The sequence below is a fragment of the Schistocerca gregaria genome, chromosome 9 (genome assembly GCF_023897955.1).
Source record: "Schistocerca gregaria isolate iqSchGreg1 chromosome 9, iqSchGreg1.2, whole genome shotgun sequence".
NCBI classification, from domain to species: Eukaryota; Metazoa; Arthropoda; class Insecta; order Orthoptera; family Acrididae; genus Schistocerca; species Schistocerca gregaria.
Window position 1 is genome coordinate 30,074,502 of NC_064928.1, and position 19,856 is coordinate 30,094,357.

Consider the following 19,856-nt stretch of genomic DNA (forward strand, 5'->3'; position numbering starts at 1 on the left):
TCGAGTTCTATTGTTCTTTTTTGTTTGCTTGTAGGTATCTAGCCGAGCCTGAATGGAGGCAGGTGCTGTCTACGACCAGGCCATTTGAGACCATTTAAGCTCCGATTGGACGAGCATCGAGCAAGGTAAGACATGTGTTCTTTTAAAAGGGAAACTGTACACTAAAAATCAGTTGTTCGAGCGATTCTTCAGTGTTATACGCCAGTCTTGGACGCTTGCTAGATACGTTCTTTCAGTGCGTGCGAGAGCTCTGTGGACATGCTCATGAATGCGGAGAAACTGTGTGTTGTTTTTGCTAACCTCCTACACACTATCTTTCACTTGTGTTTTTTACATGTTACTACTTCGATGGTCTCTCATGTGTTTGTCAAATAGCATATCATCTCCAACATGGGCGTCAGTTATTTAGGTGTTTAAAAAGATGTCGCATAGTAAACTGTGGCGAACACGCTAATTAACATGTAGTACGCGCACTCTTAAGATTTGCCGAATCTTCTCATTACAAGCGTAAATTCACAGTTTCGGATCCTAGGCGTAACGTAGGATCACAAAGCAATTTCATTAACACACCGAGGCGCCAAAGAAAGTAGCATACTTATGCGTATAAAAAGACAGAGATATGGAAACAGGCACAATACGGCGCTGCGGTCGCCGACGTTTACATAAGACAACAAGTGTCTGGCACAGTTGTTACATCGGTTACTGCTGTTACAATGGGAGGTTATCAAGATTTAAGTGAGTTTGAATGTAGTGTTGTAGTCGGCGCACGAGCGATGGGACACAGCGTCTCCGAGGTAGCGACGAAGTGGCCATTTTCCCGTACGGCCGTTTCACGAGTGTACCGTGAATATCAGGAATCCGATAAAACATCAAATCTCCGACATCGCCGCGGCCGCGAAAAGAATCCTGCAAGAACGTGTGCAACGACGACTGAAGAGAATCGTTCAACTTGGCAGAAGTGCAACCCCTGCAGATTTCAATGCTGGGCCATCAACAAGTGTACCCTTGATGACTGAAGAAACAAAGCTTTGCGCCTCGCCTAGACCCGTCAACACCGGCATTGGAATACTGAAATGAAATGATCGTATGGCATTGTTGGCCGGGAGGCCCCATGCGGGGGAGTTCGGCCGCCGTATTACAAGTCCTTTTTAGTTGACGCCGCTTCGGCGACTTGCGAGTCAATGATGATGAACAACACACAACACCCAGTCATGACGAGGGAGAGAAAATCCCTGACTTCGTCGGGAATCGAACCCGGGACCCCGTGCACTGGAAGCGAGAACGCTACCGCAAGACCACGAGCTGCGGACAATGGAATACTGATGACTGTAAACAGGTTGCCTGGTCGAACGAGTCTCGTTTCAAATTGTATCGATCAGGGGACTGTTCAAACTGGTGGAGGCTCTGCAATGGAATGGATCGTGTGGAGTTGGAGTGATATGGGACCCCTGATACGTCTACATAAGAATCTGACAAATGACACGTACGTAACATCCTGTCTGATCAGATGCATTCATTCATGTCCATTGTGGATTCCACCGGACTCGGACAATTCCAGAAGGACAATGCGACACCCGACACGTCCAGAATTGCTATAGAGGGGCTCCAGGGACACTCTTCTGAGTTTAAACCCTTCTGCTGGCCACCAAACTCTCCAGACATGAACATTATTTAGCATATCTGGGATGGCTTGCCTCCACCACCTCGTATTCTTACGGATTTTTGGATAATCCTGCAGGATTCATGGTGTCAGATCCCTCCAGCACTACGTCAGACATTAGTCGCTCGCAGGGGCCCTACACGATATTAGGGAGGTGGACCACTTTCTTTGGCTCTTCATTGTAATAGACACTTATATTGAGGATGACATGCCGTAGGAGAAACTGACGAAAGACCACGAAAGTGGTAAGTACGTAAGAAATATAGAAAGCAATAGGTACTGATTATAGCATCATCAAAAGCTGTTTTTCTTTTAATCGTAATTTAACATGTTCCAGTGTGTAACATAGCATGCTTGAAGTTTACACAGGATGCGTACAATAAAGCTGGTTCAGACAACGGACTGATTGTACACTGTAAGGACGAAAGTAGCTTTGACACGGTGTGTCACTGCCTGGTAACGTACCTCGACGCAACTTGGACCACACACAGGAAGACCTGCTACAGTACAATACAGTACAGTGTAGTATACTGTAGCATAGTCTACCATAGTAAAGAAGGTAAATGAACCAAATACGCAAAGAGACGAACAGAAATCGCATTACTGGAGGCAGGATTGGTTCTGATTAAGGCGTGTGATCAGCACGGAGAAGCCACGCTGGTAAGGAGCTGGCGCGACGGGGCCTTCCGCTGCTCCACTGGCGCGCTCAACAGCTGCCGGACGGCAGTCGCTGCAACACGCCAGCCCGGCGCATCCCACACGAGCGCGACGCGATTTAAGTCGGGGGAACGGGAGAGCCAGTACATTCGCAGGATGTTTCCTCGTTCCAAGAGATACTCCACCTCGACGCGGTCGCGCATTCTCGTCCATGAAACTGAAGCCGGGGCCGAGTGTTCTCCTGGGAAGTCGCACGCGAGGAAGGAGTACCGTGTCACATTGCCGCGAACGGTGAGAGTCCAGTCTTTACGGATCTGGAGGTCAGTAGGCCCACGTTACATTACGCTTCCGCACACCACAACACCTGGACCGCAAAGACGATCGTGTTCGACGATGTTTGTGGGTGCATTTCGCGTTACGCACCCTCATACGGCGGGAGGTGGGAACGTGCAATGCACCGATGAGCGTTATCGATCATGATCGTTTCCGTAGTCCAGGTGTGGGGAGGCATACTACTGCGTGGGCGAACTAACTTCCAAATCTCTGAACACGGTCCATTCACTTCTACGTTATTCTATTATTATTATTAGAATAAATGCGCACACGTTGTGCACAAGTTACATAAATTACATAGCTTTGTGATATCACACCTCGTCCGTCACCTTTCAGTGTTCACATTGCTTATTATTCTGCGTTATTCTGACACTGTATTGCTTCCCCCCGGCCGTCTTTACAGGTGTGCTTTCAGCCACGTCTACATTTCTTTGAATGAGTAGTGGATTATTGTTCTCGAGGAACGGACCTACGGAACGTTCCGTGCGTACTTTACAGAGATTTGGTGATTATGTTGGAAAACTGTTTTCAATTCTTGAACTGCACGAAAAAACGTAAAATAGTCACAAACTCTGGCGTGCACCCGCCTTATTCACCGTGTACACATCACCACATATATTCGGATGCAGTTTGCGGCACGTTTCATATTATGCCTGCCATCAGTGGCGATGATGTGGAACAGACGAATAGCGAACTTCTGCACGACCCGCAGAAGTGTCGGAACGTCGGTGCTGTCGATGACTCCTGACTGGCTGTTTTCAGCTCAGCAATGATTCTGGGTTTCTTGGTGTACACCTTGTCTTTACTATAGCGCCACAAAAAGGAGTCGCATGTGTTCAGATCCGGAGAATATGGCGACCAATCCAGGGTGATACGAGTGGCCTCTGGGTACACCAGAGCCAGAGCGTTCCTCCAGGACATCAAACACTCTCCTGCTTCGCTGAGGTCGAGCTCCGTCTTGCACCAACTACATGTCGTCGAAGTTAGGGTCACTTTGGATAATGGGACGGAAACCGTGTTCCACAACTAGCACGCACCGTTCGGTAGTCACCGGAATATCGCACCGACTGGGCATGGCCGACCACACAGTCACCCACTGAGGCTGAAGAAGTTCTCGTTAGCGAAATGTGGATTCCCAGTCTCCCAAATGCGGCAATTTTGCCTAGTGACGAACCCATCCAAATGAAAGTGGGATTAGCGCTAAACGAAACCATACAGCACATACTAATTCCCACGATGCGTCGCGGCTAATCGTGTGGTTTGAACGTCTCAACCCAAACTGTTCACAAGTTACGACGATTTTCTTTCATATAGTTCGATGTATATCTATCACTTTAAGTGTAACAGTGTCTTCAATAAAAGTTACTTGGTATGTCAGAATAATGTGTAACTTACTATTTGAAGTCTACTCGCATGTAAGTGTAGCGTTGCAGAGTGGAATGAAGTGGAAAGAGCATGTACAGTCACTCATAGGGAAGGCATATGGTCAACCTCGGCTTCTCGGGATAAACCTATGAAAGCGTCGTTCATTTGTAAAGGACACCGCACACAGAACACTAGTCCTACCCATTCTTGAGCACTACTAGGATGTCTGGGATCCCTGCGAAATAGGATTACAGAAAACCATCGAAGAGATTGAGAGTTTGCTAGATTTGTTGCGGCAGAGGTTCGATCAACTCGCAAGTATTGTGCAGACGTTTTGAGAACGCAGACTGGGATCCCCGCGCTTCTTTTAGAGAAACACTGTTGAGAAAGTTTAGATAACACACAGCCGCAAGGTCTAGGGCGCCTTGTCATGGTTCGTGCGGCTCCCCCCGTCGGAGGTTCGAGTCCTCAAATGGTTCAAATGACTCTAAGCACTACGGGACTTAACATCTGAGGTCATCAGTCCCCTAGACTTAGAACTACTTAAACGTAACTAATCTAAGCACATCGTACACATCCATGACCGAGGCAGGATTCGAACCAGCGACCGTAGCAGCAGCGCGGTTCCAGACTGAAGCGCCTAGAACCGCTCGGCCACAGCGGCCGGTGTTCGATTCCTCCCTCGGGTATGGGCGTGTGTGTTGTTCTTAGCGTAAGTTAGTTTAAATAGCGAGTAAGATTAGGGACCGATGACCTCAGCAGTTTGGTCTCATCGAACTTACCACAAATTTCCAAATTAGATGATATCTGAGGCTCACTGCAGAAAATTGTACACCCATGAAAATACCCTTCGCGTAGTGACTGCTAACACAAGGCAATAAAAATTAGATTTCGTACGGAGGCATACAGACAGTCATTTGCGAGCGGAACGGGAGAGGACGTGACCAGCAGAGGGAGCGCGGTGTCCTCTGCCGTGGAGTGTACAGATGCGGGTCGGTGGTTGCCAACCTGGGGGTAATTGCCCCCTGAGAGGAGGGATGAAATTTTCTTAGAAGTAAAAACAAAAGAATTAGTGTGTTACGGTTACGAAACAAAAATTATATTTTAAGATCATTAGTATTATCACTATTTCATAAGACTGTTATACCGATTATCAAGTTGCCAGTCGTTATCTTTTTTTTAAACACGAGGGTTAATCTGTTACACAATCTGGTTGCGGTTTAAGCTTTTGAAACGAATGTATCGTCGTCTTCTACTCATATAGACCACTTTTTAAATATAAATTATTTTACAATGTGCCGTGCATCTATAAAAGCAAAACTGAGACGTATACATCATATATGCTTTAATATCTCATCAAAATGTCGTCTCTAAGTTGTAGGTAGTCGCTACAATTGCTTTATTATTCATTTGGCTACAGGTAAACTATCTAATTGACGACACGACGCAACGGTAACTAGGTAATGGTTACTAAACTCCTGCAGGGCCTTCCCTATTACTATTAGTTGTCAGACATAAAGCTTTGGCTGCCTAAGGTCTTCCAGTTCAGAAGCAATGACTCCAGCAATGAAGTAATTTACAAACAGTAAGTGTTCGTTTTGAATGGTGGTGTAGAGTGTGGTTGAAATAAGTCTCCAGGGAGAGGAGTGGTGCAGAGGAAAAATGTTTTGTAACAAATGTCTATCCACAATGTGGACAATTAGCATTCTTTCTTGAAGAGGTGTTGTATGTAGCACTCGCGGCGCACTCTTAAGTGTTTCATCATTCAATAATAATAAAAAAGATTGTTGGAGATAAGCAGCATCACTAGACCGAGATACAATAAATCACTATCTCTCGCCATTCTAGAAATGGAAGTGTTCAAACAGAATTTTTTCATTCTGCAATTTACTTAGGCACTGATGATGACGTTAGTGGTGACGGGTACTAGCTAGTATCTGACTGCACTCAGGGCTAATGACCTCAGAAAGGTCGAGGAACACCGATGTACGTAAAACATTGGGCGTTTAGTGAGGCAGGAAAATATAAAGATTCACAACTATGCAGTCGCCGTGCAATCGTTCTGGACGAAACAAGCTGTCTGCACCATGAGCGACAGGTAGCTACGCCACAGAACAAAGTTGCGTTTAACGCAGCCAGCACGTCCGCCACTGACTAACTCCACCATCCTCTGACATTGCACACCCGGCCCCTGTCGCGTCACTGTGGCAGGCAGAGCGACGGCTGCGCCACTGCGACAGTACCGGGCGAGGCTGGTACTAATGGCCCGTCGCGCCCTAGCGGGGCGGGGCTCGCCAGCGCGGATTGTTATCGAGCGGCGGGAAATCGACCCATCGACCGCGCCGACAGCGAAACGACCGGCGCCTCCAGAGCACAATGAGCGATCCGGGGCGTCGCCGGCGGCGCTCGCGAGGTCGGCTGCCGACACAGCAGGCCGCCGTGGCCAACAGCCGAGGTCACGAGAGCGCACGCAGACACACGCTCTCGACGCCTGAGCAGTCATTTCGAGTCCGACTGCTGGAGGAAGTATTCTTCCACACGGTCCAGTCACCATCGCCTTTCTTCAGTGTCAACGTGCAACAAACACTCAGCATGCACCACCAGCAGCGGACTTCACACAATCAGGCGACGAAAGTCGTGGAATAGCGATGGGAGTGTCGCGCACACAGCGTATGCAAGGGCAGTGCATTAGCGGAGCTGTCATTTTTATCAGGTGATTCATGTGGAAAGGTTTTGAGCGCACGGCTGGAATTAACAGACCCTGAATGCGCAACGGTACTCGGTGCTGGACGCATCGGAAACTCCAGGTGTCGACAGTGTACCGGGAATGCCAGATTTCAGCCATTACCTCTCAACAAAGGCAACGCAGTAGCCGATGCCCTTCTATTAAAGACCGAGAGCAATCTTTGGCGTAGAGTTGTCAGTGCTAATGGACACAGCCGGAAATAACCGCAGAAATCAATGTGGGACCTACGACGGACGTATTCGTTAGCACAGTCTAGCAAAATCTGGAGTTAATGAGCTGCAACAGCAGACGATCGACGCGAATGCCTCTGCTAACATCACGACACCGGCTTTCAACGTCTCTCCTCGGTTCGTGACCATATGGCCTGGACCCCTGGGTTCGTGGCCTGGTCGGATATCAGTTGGTGACAGCAGATGGTAGTGTACGAATGTCGCGCAAACCGCACGAAGGCCTGTATCTGCCAACAAGAAACACTCCGTCTACAGGCCACAAGTGGCCCATCGGGACCATCCGACCACCGCTTCATCCTCAGAGGAGGATGCGGATAGTAGGGGCGTGGGGTAAGCACACCGCTCTCCCGGCCGTTATGATGGTATTCTTGACCGAAGCCGCTAGTATTCGGTCGAGTAGCTCCTCAATTGGCATCACGAGGCTGAGTGCACCCCGTAAAATGGCAACCGAGTGCCGACCACGCTCGACAGTGCTTAACTTCGGTGATCGCACCGGAACCGGTGTAACCACTACGGCAAGGCGAATGCCCTGCCAACAAGCCACTGTGCTGACTTATGGTGGCATGCATAATGGTGTGGGCTGTGTCCGCATGCAATGGACTGGCTCTTCTGGTCGAACTGAACCGATCATTGACTGGAAATTGCTAAGTTCGGCTACCTGGACGACGTCTGTAGCCACTCAAGGACTTCTTGTTCCCAAACAACGATGCGCCATATCACCAGGCCAGAACTGTTCGCGACTGGTTTGAAGAACATTCTGGACAGTTGGAGGAAGTAATTTGGTCACTCAGGGTTCAAATGGCTCTGAGCACTATGGAACTTAACATCTGAGGTCATCAGTCGCCTAGAACTTAGAACTACTTAAACCTAACTAACCTAAGGACATTTCACACATCCATGCCCGAGGCAGGATTCGAACCTGCGACCGTAGCGGTCGCGCGGTTCCAGACTGTAGGGCCTAGAACCGCTCGGCCACTCCTGCCGGCCGTCACTCAGGGCTCCCGATATGAATACCATCGAAATTTTATGGGTCATAACAGAGGGGTGAGTCCGTGCATGTAATCCTGTACCGGCAACTCTTTACCAGCTGTGAACGGGTACAGAGGCAGCACGGCGCAATATTTCTATTGCTGCAGGGGACTTCCAGCGACTGGTTGAGCCCGTGGTACGTCAAGCTGCGAGCTGACGCACTGCGCCACTCAAAAGCAGCTTTCCCATGGCTTCTGTCACCTCAGCTAATGACGCGTGCAGGTGTGTGTGTGTGTGTGTGTGTGTGTGTGTGTGTGTGTGTGTGTGTGTCTATGTTGGGGGGGGTTGAACGCGGAAAACTGTGCACTTGTTGTGAGACCTGCGTTTGCTACAGGACTTGTAGTATTTAGCTTAGATATAATGCGAAATGTTTTTGTTCGCCATGATCTAACATTAGGATCCTTTCAGGTTCCGCAAAGGGTGGTCTCGCTTTGCGTAATACGGGTGTCCACACTCTTCCTTGCAGTTGTGTCGCGTCGTGTATCAGTCGACTATCAGGTCGATAGAGGACCGGTGTACTAAGCGCAAGCGCACACACGCTTACAGCAACCGCCTCCGTAGCGTAGCGGTAGCGTTACCGCCTCCCACGCAGGGGGCTCGGGTTCGATTCTCCGCAGGGGACTGGATGTTGCGTGTCTTTCATCATCATTAATTCGCAAGTCTCTGATGTGGCGTGACCTAGAGTATCCGCCATTGGAGAACATCGTCTGGGCGTCAGTCATCCTTTGGAATATAACAACATGGAGAATCTGGCATGGACCTTCAGCTATTGGGATAGTGTTACTACGGATGCAGTAGAAATTAAGTTAGCAAATACGCTTACAAATAGAGATGGAGGGTTTTGTTTAAATTGTGAGTGGAATTTTGCTATCCCTCCTGTGAAAAAACAGAGACACAGAGTAAATGCTACCCCACCCATTGATTACGATTATTCACTGTCGGTAACTTCTGACGCCGGTCAGTTTGGTTGTGTGATGGTACTGGTGTTACGCAGAGTGTTGTGTGTGTGTGTGTGTGTGTGTGTGTGTGCGTGTGTGTGTGCTTTTCGGAATTGTTCTGTTGTGAAGTTTTAAGTTCCATTGCATAGCGCTTACTTGCTGCAGTTTTGCCTTTAAAATTATAGGATGTCCCCCCCGACCCCCGTCGAAATATTGGCAGTCACGCGGTTGCTTTCCGGTGCAGTCGTTGTCGCAATGCGGAAACATCCAAAAGGGTACAGTCCTGGCTATGGGGCAAAGTCGGAAGCATGCCCAGAGCGGCCAAGTTTGTAATCTTTTGCCGTGCCGGCGTGGTTAAAGTATACCGTGCATGGCAAAATGGCGCAATCCATAAGAGGCGCCGAGGCACGAGGCAACCGTGGTTCATGGCGGGCTTCAGCGCCGGCCGCAGAACGCCGGACCGCCCTGGTGAGCCACGCTGCTACCGGCAATGCCTCCTTAATGGCTGCTGCGGGCGGCTCTCCCGTGCAAGCGCCTGGCTCCCGCTCCCGTGCTGACTGCTGTTCATAGGCCGTAGTTTGCAAGCGGACGTCCACGGCGTGCTGACAGGAGGCGTTTTAAGAAGAATCGCGCTCCGTGCTTCATTGGGCAGATGGCCGCTGATCGTCGAAAGAGTCCGAGCCGCGCGGGGTAGCCGTGCGGTCTGAGGCGCCTTGCCACGTTTTGCGCTGCTACCCCCGTCGCAGGTTCGAGTCCTATCTCGGGCATGGCGGTGTGTGTTGCCGTCAGCGTAATTTAGTTCAAGTTAGCTTAAGTAGTGTGTAAGTCTAGGGACCGATGACCTTGGCAGTTTGGTCCCATACGACCTCACCACAAATTTCCAAAAAGAGTCCAAGCATTGTCATCTGCGAAATATTTCCTTGGCATAACCTGGGTGCGTAGGCTCAACCTACAAACAGTAGAGGCCAGTGAAGTGAAGTGGAAAGAATTTCTGGCCAGATGAATATAAGGTAATATCAACAGCAGCAGCAAATGGTATAACATGAGTAGAATTCGTTATGAACAGGAAGGTAGGGCAGCGAGTGTGTTACTGTGAACAGTTCAGTGACAAGTTTGTTCTTGTAAGAATCGACAACAAACCAGCACCGACAACGGTAGTTCAGGTATACATGCCGACTTCGCAAGCTGAAGATGAAGAGATAGACAAAGTATATGAAGATATTGAAAGGGTAATACAGTACCTAAAGGGAGATGAAAATCTAATAGTCATAAGGGACTGGATTACAGTAGTAGCGGATGGAGTAGAAGAAATGGTTACAGGAGAGAAAAATGTGTCAAATGGCTCTGACCACTATGGGACTTAACATCCATGCTCATCAGTCCCCTAGAACTTAGAACTACTTAAACCTAACTAACCTAAGGACAGCACACAACACCCAGTCATCACGAGGCAGAGAAGTTACAGGAGAATATGGGCTTGGGACAAGGAATGAGACAGCACATAATTGAGTTCTGTAATAAATTTCGGCTAATAACAGCGAATACTCTGTTCAAGAAGCACAAGAGGAGGAGGTATACTTGGAAAAGGCCTGGTGATACGGGAGTAAGATCAACGTCAGAGAGAGATTCCAAAATTAGATACTCGATTTTAAGACGTACCCAAGAGCAGATATAGACTCAGATCACAATATAGTAGTGATGAAGAGTAGGCTGAAGTTTAAGACATTAGTCAGGAAGAATCAATACGCAAAGAAGTAAGATACATAAATTCTAAGGAATGACGAGATACGCTTGAAGTTCTCTAAGGCTGTGGATACAGCAATTAGGAATAGTTCAGTAGGCAGTACAGTTGAAGAGGAATGGACATCCCTAAAAAGGGAAATCACAGAAGTTTAAAAGAAAAACATAGGTACAAAGAGGGTAACTGCGAACAAACCATGGGCAACACAAGATATACTTCAGCTGATCGAAGAAAGAATGAAGTAGAAAAATCTTCACGAAAATTAAGGAATACAGAAGTACAATCCGTTGAGGAGGAAATAAATAGGGAGTGGAGGGAAGCAAAGACGAAACAGCTGTGTCGGCCGGGGTGGACGAGCGGTTCTAGGAGCTACAGTCTGGAACCGCGCGACCGCTACGGTCGCAGGTTCGAATCCTGCATCGGGCATGGATGTGTGTGATGTCCTTAGGTTAGCTAGGTTTCAGTAGTTCTAAGTTCTAGGGGACTCATGACCTTAGAAGTTAAGTCCCACGGTGCTCAGAGCCATTTTTTTCGAAACAGCTGCATGAAAAATGTAAAGCAATCGAAAAAGAAATGATAGTCGGAAGGACAGATTCAGCATACAGGAAACTCAAAACAACCTTAGGTGAAATGAAAAGCAACGGTGCTAACATTAGGAGTGCGACGGGAATTCCACTGTTAAATGCAGAAGAGGGAGCGGATATGTGGAAAGAGCACATTGAAGGCCTCTATGAGAGGAAAGATGTATCCGATATGATAGATGAACAAACAGGAGTCGATTTAAAAAAGATGGGGGATCGAGTATTAGAATCAGAATTTAAAAGAGCTTCAGAGGACTTAAGATCAAATAAGGCAGAATGGATAGAGAATATTCCATCAGGATTTCTAATTTCATTGGGGAATGTGGCAACAAAATGGCTATTCACCTTCGTGCATTGAATGTACGAGTCTGGCGACATACCGTCTGACTTTCAGAAAAATATCATTAACACAATTCCAAAGTATGCAAGAGCGGAGAAATGTGAGAACTATCGCACGGTCAGCTTAACAGCTAAAGCATCCGAATTGTTGACAACAATAATATACAGAAGAATGGAAACGAAAATACAGGATGCGTTTAATGTCGATCAGTTGGGCTTTATGGAAGGTAATGGCACCAGAGAGGATATCCTAACGTTGCGGTTGATAATGGAAGTAAGGCTAAAGAAAACTGAAGAAAATGTAAAGTGGTTCAAGATGTTCAAGATTTTGAGAAAAATAGTGGAAAGCTGTAGGGAGTGACAGATAACGTACACTATTTACAAGAGGCAAGGGGGAATAATATTAACGGACGAACAGGAACGAAGTGCTCCGATTATAAAGGGTGTTAAGACAGGAATAAAGTCTTTCACCTCTACTTTTCAAACTGTATATCGAAGAAGCAATGACGGAAATAAAAGAAAGGTTCAGGAGTGGGAATAAAATTCAAGGTGAAAGGATATCAATTACACGATTCGGTGATGAATCTTTCTTCGATTTACTCTCAATGCAGATTCTGTACTCATTAGGCTGTTCATTCCACTCGAAAGATCGTTTACTGTCCTTCACTTTCACTGAGGATAGTAATGTCATCAGCGAATATCCTTTCACCTAGAATTTTAATCCCACTCTTGAATGTTTCTTTTATTTCCAACATTGATCCTTGAATGTATACATTGAACTGTAGGGGGAAAAGGCTCCATCTGTATCCCACAACCGTTTTAATCCGTGCACTTCGTTCTTGGTCTTCCAGTCTTATTGTTCCTTTGTGGTTTTCAAACACACTGTATAAAACGGGTATTTCCCTATAGCTTACTCCTATTAACAGAAGATTTTGAACCATTTGACATTGGCCGACGCTTTTTCCAGGGTGACAGACTCTACGAATGAGTCTCGATTTTCCTGCAGTGCCGTTTCAATCATCAACCGCAATGTCGCTTAATACAGAGCAGTTTGTCAGTGGTGGTAACAATGACTTAAAACTCTTACCATTTCTGTCAACGTGCACCTCGTAGCACTGGACCTGAAGAGGACCTAGTAATCAAATCAAAACAGGTCATCATTAATTTTTAAACAAGTAGCGAACCAGACGGTGGTTTTTATTCAAAATTAAATGCTTAAATGGTGGTAGGTTCCTATGGGGCCAAACTGCTGAGGTCATCGGTCCCGAGGCTTACACACTACTTAACCTGACTTAACTGCTTTATGCTAAGGACAATACATACACACTCATTCCCGAGGGAGGACTCGAACCTCCGACGGGGGCAGCCGCGCGAACCGTGGCAAGGCGCCCAAGACAGCGCGGCTACCCGGCACGGCTATTCAGAAAGCCGTATAACAAAAGTCCAGTTTTCGTTCGCTACAGCGGTGCAGCAAGTTACTGAGATAAGTTTTTATCTCCAGTGTTCATACTCTATTTCCTACCTCTATTTCCTTTATTCATCGATGGATTTTTGCTTTACAATTAGAAAAAAGGACGCACTACGAAAGAATTGTCGGAGTATGACGAACGGAAATCGGTATATATAATGTACATGTGCAGAACAAATGATGATACGTCCAGAAAAATCAAATGATTTATTCGAGAGAAACTGGAATGAGCGAGTCAGCAACGCGTTCGCCCACCTCTGTCCCTTATGCAAGCAATTATTTGGCTCGGCATTGATTGATACAATTGTCGGATGTTCTTGTGAGCCATATCTTGCCAAGTCCCGCCTGACCGGCGCGTCAGGTCTTCAGAATCCCGAACTGGGAGGCCTGTGCGCATAAAGCGCCAGAGTGTCAACTATCCGGCGACCTAGCTGGCTAGCACGAAGTCGAGCAGGAACTCAAGCAGCGAGCGGACGGGTACTATCTTGCATAAATGTAAGCCCAGGGTTGCTTATCACGAAGGTGAAAAAAAAAACGGGTCGCAAAACATCATCGACGTACCTGTGTGCTGTAAGGCTGCTGCAGACGTCCTACCTTGAAAAAATGGGACCCGAGACCATTGCTGCTGAGTGTGAGCCGTTATCGCGGGAACGCTGCCGCTGTCCGCGCCCTCGGCCAGTAGCGTCGGTGACTGGCTACAGCTGCCACTGTAAGGTCCGCTTCGAACTGACACCCGGTGACCAGGCAACACGTGTCTGGGATGCCCTGCACAGCCCTGCAATACCGACCGTACGGACCGACAGCCGGCAGTCACGGTCTGGGGTGCCGTTTCTTTGGCGGCAGGACCTGTTTTCCTGATCCGCGACATCCTTACGGCACAGCAGTACAGCGACGGTACGCTGCTCCCGTTTTGTTGCCCATCCGCGCACGTCATCCTGAGCATACGTTTCAGCAACATCATACGCGCTCGCACACGGCGCGCGTTTCTACTGCTTCTTTCCGCGGGCAGAATTTTGCAAAATATCTCTCAGTAAGACATCCTCAACCCTATCGATAAATGACTAGCCAAACAACTGCTCCGATAAAAGACACGTCGATCAGCGCGTTACTGACAAACTCAGTTGGTGAAGTTCTTTCTGTCGAATAAATCATCAAATTTTTTTCTGAAAATAGCCAAATAACTGCTCGCATAAGGGACATACGTGGTTCTGCGCGTTACTGACAAACTCAGTTGGTGAAGTTCTTTCTGTCAAATAAATCATCAAATTTTTGTGAAGTTAGCTGAATAACTGCTCGCATAATGCACAGACGCGGATCAGCGCGTTACTGACAAACTCAGTTGGTGGAGTTCTTTGTGTCGAATCAATCATCAAATTTTGCCGGCCGGAGTGGCCGAGCGGTTCTAGACGCTTGTTTGGAAGCGCGCTACCGCTATGGTCGCACGTTCGAATTTTGCTTCGGGCATGGATGTGCGTGATGTCCTTAGGTTAGTTAGGTTTAACTAGTTATAAGTTCTAGGGGACTGATGGCCTCCACTGTTAAGTCCCATAGTGCTCTGAGCCATTTGAACCATCATCAATTTTTTTTCAAATTAGGATAATTTCTTTGTGTGCTCATGTACAATATTCCTGACGATTCCCGTCCCATTCAGACAATTCCTTCAAGGTGCGATTTTTATTCTGCCTTAGAGTGTATTTACGAATGCTGGTTACGGCGTTACGGAATTTCTGAACGCCTTTTGGTAATGGAAAAGCTGCTGCTGTTCGTAGGTAATACAGCATACAACTTCCAAACAGCAGGGTACAGCATTCCAGAGTATTGACACGTGAGACTGATGCAGACTGACTGTTTAGAACATTGAAATGATGAGAGTTTGGATCGAACAGACAGTTAGCAGAAAGGAGTCGTCGAACAAGCGTGCGTCGATTTTCTACACGTACCGCTGTTCCACATATAAGAATATTGTGGACATTACCTGTTGTATCCGCCCGGTATTCGATTCCTCCGTAAGCCGTACGGGCAGCCGGCCCGCAAGGAACATGCGCGTAATCGGCCGTCGACGCAGAGATATTTGCTCGTGAGGCCCGGGCTGTTTTCCGCAGACTTCAAACGTCCCCTCCAGTCTCTCGCAGACTGTGCTTTCGGCAGGGAGGCGCTTCGCCCTCGCGCCACGCCGACATCCGTCCGCGTTTGGCTACTGAGGCCAGGCCACTGCGTCGTGAGTTACACCTAACCCAACGCCTCGGGTACCAGCAGTTTCGTCCCAGCGCTCCTTTTCTTCTTCTTCTTTTTTTTAGCCACTATTATACTTACCGACCTCACGCGGCTCACCACCAATTCCTCTCCCGTGCAAACGTCTTATTCTCAGAGTGCTACCTGCCACCTACGTCTTCCTCTACACTTTGTGCCCTCTACAGCTTCCTCTAGTACCGACGAGGTCATTCCCTGATGCGTATCATCCTGTCCCACCCTCTTGTCGGCTTTTTCCACATATTCCTTTCCTCTCCGGTTCTGCGCAGAAGCTCCTCATTGCTTGCCTTATCAGTCCACCTAATTTCCAACATTCGTCTATAGCACCACACGTCAAATGCTTCTATTCTCTTCTGTTGCGTCTTTCCCACAGCCCACGTTTAACTGCCACACAATGCTGTGCTCCAGACGTACAGTCCTTCCTGGAATCAAGGCCTGTGCTTCACACCAGCACACCTGTCCTGGCCAGGAATGCTCTCTTTGCCAGTGCTCGTCCGCTTTCGATGTCCTCTTTGCTCCGCCGTCATGAGTTATTTTGCTGCCTAGGTAGCAGAATTCCTTAACTTCATCTGCTTCGTGACCATCAGTCCCGATGTTAAAAAGTTTCTCGCTGTTCTTGTTTCTGCTACTTCTCATTACATTCGCCGTTCTTCGATTAATTCTCAATCCATACTCTGTAGTCATTAGACTACTCATTCCATTCAGCAGGTCCTGCAATTCTTTTTCAGTTTCACTCAGATTTGGGGATTACGAAGTAGACGACGTTAAGGAATTCTGCTACCTGGACAGCAAAAGAACCTGTGACTGACGGCGCAAGGACATAAAAAGTAGAGTAGGATATGTGGGAATCACTGACAAAAACAAGAGACGGGTGGTAGGAGATCTCTATGGTACAATGGTACAAGGGGGGAGGGGGGGGGCTGTAGTAGGGAAAACTGTAGAGGACTAAAACAGATCCAACAAATAATTGACGACTTAGGCCATAACTGTTACACTGAGATGAAAAGGTTAGCAGAGGAATTGCGGCGGGGCTCATGAGACTAGTCAGAGGACCGCTGCAAAAGAGAAAATCATCACCTCCAAATCGTCTTTTGGCGCCCCCGGTGTATTTCCATGCACTGCTATCACGCTACATAACTATCGCCAGCTTCGCTGTGGCCCGCGACACGGGATTAATACTGTCACTTCTCCTGTACCATTAATGAACCCAGCTACTTTCAAACGACACTCACATTGGCCCAGTGGAGTGGAAAACCGTCCAAAGTTAAAAAGGAAAAAAGACGCTCTCTGTCTCTTTATCTATCTATCTCCCGAGAAAGGCACGCGACAACGCTGGTGGTTGCTCCAGCTCCTATGCTACCTCTACATCTCCGTAATTACTCTGCAATTCACAATTAGTGCCTTGCAGAGGGTTCATCGAGCCGCCTTCGAGCTCTGTGTCTACGGTTCCACTATCTAACAACACGCAGGAAATACTAACACCTAAATCATTCTGCGCGAGTTGTGATTTCTCTTATTTTATCGTGATGATCATTTCTGGCTGTTGACGTGGGAGCCAATATAATACTTTCCCTTTCGCACGTGAAAGTCGGTGACTGAAATTTCACGACAAGATTCTGCTGCAACGAAAAACGCCTTTGTTTCAATGACTGCCACTCCAATTCACGTGTCATGTCTATGACACTATCTCCCCTACTTCACGATTATACAAAACGAGCTGCCCTTCTTTGAATTTTTTCGATGTCGTCTGTCAGTCCCACACCGCGCAGCAGTACTCCAGGATAGGGCGGACAAGCGTGGCTTAAGCAGTCTCTTTAGTACACCTACTGCAGTTTCTGAGTGTTTTGCCAACAAATTGCAGTCTCTGGTTTGCTTTACCCACAACAATATCTATGTGATCGTTCCAACTGAAGTTATTCGTGTTGTAATTCCTAAGTATTTAGTTGAACTTAAAGCCTTCAGGTTTGTGTGATTTAACGTGTAACCGAAATTTAATGGATTTCTTTTACTACTCGTGTGGAAAATTTCACACTTTTCATTATTTAGAGTCAATTTCCACTTTTTGCACCATACAAATATCTTGCCTAAATCATCTTGAGCCGGCCGAGGTGACCGAGCGGTTATAGGCGCTTCAGTATGGAACCGCTACGGTCGCAGGTTCGAATCCTGCCTCGGGCATGGATGTGTGTGATGTCCTTAGGTTAGTTGGGTTTAAGTAGTTCTAAGTTCTCGGGGACTGATGACCTCAGAAGGTAAGTCCCATAGTGCTTAGAGCCGCCTGAACCATTTTGAAATCCTCTTTCAGTTAGTTTTGATCAACTGATGACCTTACAAGGCAGTAAAAGGCAGCATCATCAGCTAGAATCTAAGAGGGCTGCACAGATTGTCTCCTACGCCGTTTTTGTAGATCAGGAACAGCAGAGGGCCTACAACACTTCCTTTGGGAACGCCAGATATTACTTCTGTTTTAGTAGATGACTTTCCGTTAATTACTAAGAGCTGTGATTTACCTGACTTGTAGAAATGAGACAATATTCCACAGGCACGCAATTTGGTTAGAGGAAGCTTGTGAAGAAAGGTGTCGAAAGCCTTCTGGAAATCTAAAAGTACGGACTCAATTTCACAATCGCCGTCGATAGTAGTCAATACTGCATCAGTATAAAGAGCTTGTTGTGTTTCACAAGAACAATATTCTCTGAATCCGTGCTGATTACGTGTCAATATATCGTTTTCTTTGAGGTACTCGATATTGTTCCAAAACCGTGCTGCAAATCGAAGTTAATGATATGGATCACTCCTGTTTACATTCTTGGGTATTGAAGCGATTTATGCAGCTTTCCAATCTTTCGATGAGCGAGCAGTTGTATATCATTGGTACATATGGAGCTATTGTATCAGCATACTCTGAAATGAACCTGAGTGATTTGCTGTCCGGACCGAAAGCCATGCCTGTATTAAGAAATCTTAGCTACTTCACTACACCGAGAATGTGTGTGCTCTCGGTGCGTCTGTCAGGGGAAGACAGTGTAGCGATCGTCGGACGGAGCGACCCCTCCCACGCAGCCACCTCTACGTACCGCCTCTCGCGGCAGCAGTCGCGTCCCTGTCCGGCTGCAGCTAGCGGCCACCTGGTGCTTCAAAGTGCTGAGCGACACACGCTGTCTCTGCCCGCTGCTCCAGCTGCCTCACGTTGCTACGCCCGCCCCATTTGACGCTACAGTCAGGCAGACCTCAAGCCACGTGACGTCCAGATTTGTGGGCGCGACTGGGGGAACACTGGCAACTTTCAAAAAATGGTTCAAAATGGCTCTGAGCACTATGCGACTTAACTTCTGAGGTCATCAGTCGCCTAGAACCCAAATAACCTAAGGACATCACACACAACCATGGCCGTAGCGGTCGCTCGGTTCCACAGTGTAGCGCCTAGAACTGCACGGCCACTCCGCCCGGCTCTGGCAACTTTTATTCAGTTCCACAGAGCAGTAAACACGTTATGTTGGTTTATTTAACTCACACTAAACTTTTCCAGAGCAGTGTACTCGTGCAAGGTACAGCTTCCTGCCAACGCTTTGGGAAGGTTTTTTTGCTAAAGGGTATTATTAAACAGTGGTCATCCTATAGAAATCACTGGCCTTGCAGAACAGTACCGTCGGCCCAGACCACAGTTTACATACGTTTAGAGCAGTTGGCCATTATCTTCATACTGGAGAACACCCACCGTTACCCGCAAACCGGAAAGCAGACGCTGGCGTTCACATTGTCATGACGTAGGAATGTTTTTAGCAACTTTTAATATCTATTTTGCATTATCATTAAGGATCTAATACCATAACGCGTCCACACACATAGTAACAATATTAAAATTTATTAAATAACATATACAGGGTGAAAAGTATGTAAACCGAAAAACTCCTGGAGGTTGTAGGGGACATCAAAACAAACGTTTTCCCCTAATGTCATTTTTTCCTACGAGGAGTATTTAAACCGTTAGAGGAAGATTTCTTTGGCGGCAAATTAATTAAACCAACAAACACTTTTCCATTTTTTTATGACCAAGAGACAACACATTAACACAACCCAATTTCAATTATAGTAGATTTTCAGAAATGTCGAACCATCGGTCCAGGAATCTAAGCACACGACGACTGAAATGTGCCGGCGCCCCGTCATGCGTTATCTTGTAGGAAGCGGGACGTCTTCCAGCAATTCTGGCAATGCTCTGGCGAGGAAATTGTAATGGTGCCTGCCATTTAATGGCCCAATTAAACAGTCCCCAACAACACCGGCCCACACATTAATGAAGAACCGCACGTAATGAGCGGTAGTAACTGTGGCGTGTAGGTTATCCTCACTCCAAACTTGTGAATTGTGCATGCTGAAGACTCCATCACGCCCGAACATTGCTTCATCGGTAAATAACACAGAGTACGGAAATGTAGGATACATTTCACACTGTTCCAGGTACCACTGCAAAACCTGTTCTCTGGGTGGATAATTGACTGGTTCCAGGTTGTGGACA

General features: G+C 47.3%; 1 protein-coding gene across 3 annotated transcripts in view; it reads right to left on the reverse strand.

Annotated features, from left to right (window-relative positions):
• LOC126292124 (activating transcription factor 3) overlaps positions 1-19,856 on the reverse strand; it is a 460,567-nt gene that overhangs the window by 40,563 nt on the left and 400,148 nt on the right. The window contains exon 2 of one of the 3 annotated variants that reach the window (XM_049985957.1): positions 12,707-12,751. The exons of the other annotated variants lie outside the window; for them this stretch is intronic. The gene's annotated coding sequence lies outside the window, so the exon portion shown is untranslated. The remainder of the gene's footprint in view (positions 1-12,706; positions 12,752-19,856) is intronic. 3 annotated transcript variants of the gene reach the window in all.